Source organism: Poecilia latipinna, unplaced genomic scaffold (genome assembly GCF_001443285.1).
Source record: "Poecilia latipinna isolate Pla-1442-1.1 unplaced genomic scaffold, P_latipinna-1.0 Scaffold298, whole genome shotgun sequence".
Taxonomy (NCBI): domain Eukaryota; kingdom Metazoa; phylum Chordata; class Actinopteri; order Cyprinodontiformes; family Poeciliidae; genus Poecilia; species Poecilia latipinna.
In genome coordinates, this window is record NW_015112914.1 from 699,508 (window position 1) to 700,673 (window position 1,166).

Consider the following 1,166-nt stretch of genomic DNA (forward strand, 5'->3'; position numbering starts at 1 on the left):
TATATATAAAATAAAAAATGGTACATAGCCATCAAATAAAAAATGGTACAAAAAATGGTACATAGCCATCAAAACTAATGTGACTCAGAGGAGAGAAATGTTGAAGTAGCCTTACACCAGACGGAACAAGTTAAAAGGTGGTTATGATAATCCAGTTGTTTTAAGTTTAATTTTGGTATCCACTGATTTTTCATAGTCCAATCTGTTTTTCTTATCACAAAACACCTCATGAGCACATGCAGTGTGAACACCCGCAGAAATATAATTTACAGATGTGCTTGATATAAATGCCATCTCAGCGTTTTCCATTACAGTTAACCAAGTTACCCAGTGATCTACTGTTAAATATTTTGTCAACATAGCTAAACAAAACAGTCTTCCTTTTGTTCTTCATACAGTATGTGTTTACACCACCAGCCTTGCATCATGGAGCACTGGGGGTGGACAGCCTGTCTGTGTGTAGCAGGCTAGGAGGCCTTATTCCCAAAGGTCAGCTGTGCTGTGTATAAACAGGCATGAACCACTGGCACAGATATTTTCAGCAGCTTGTGAGGCAGTTCACAGCTAGATAAGAACAAATCAGACACAGTGCCAGTCAGACCCTTTAAGCGCTTCGGCACCGTCTGGTTTTGAATTCATCCAAGAGTGGAAAACCTCAGCAGGTTAAAAAGAAAACAGTGATAAATAATGAGAGATAAAGGAACACATAGACTTATCCAGTGAAAAAGTTAAAGAAAAAACAGAGAATTTTCAGTTTTAGGATGAATGGCTAAAACTGATGGTTTCGCACTAGCTCAGGTTGGGTCTGAAAGCTTAAGTGAGGAATAACAATGGCCTTAAATTTAGGTAGACAGTCCCAAAGATGTAGAAATCTGGAAATTAATTTTCTAATGTCAAGAAAATACATTTAAAATAAGCTAGTTTTAAAACTTAACATGTCTTGATTCAAATGGCCTAATTGTGGTTTTGAAATTAGTAATGTATTCTGGCCTATTGACCTTTATTTTACCTGTAGTTACAGCAGATGGTTTGTTAGGATCGTTTGAATTGCCTTTTGTCTGTAGAAGTTCTACCTTTTCACACTCATCTGTGAAAAGCCGTAAACCCAGCAGGAGTTCCCGGCTTGAGAGAGGGTCAGAGATAGCTCCTGGATTGGATGAGCAAAG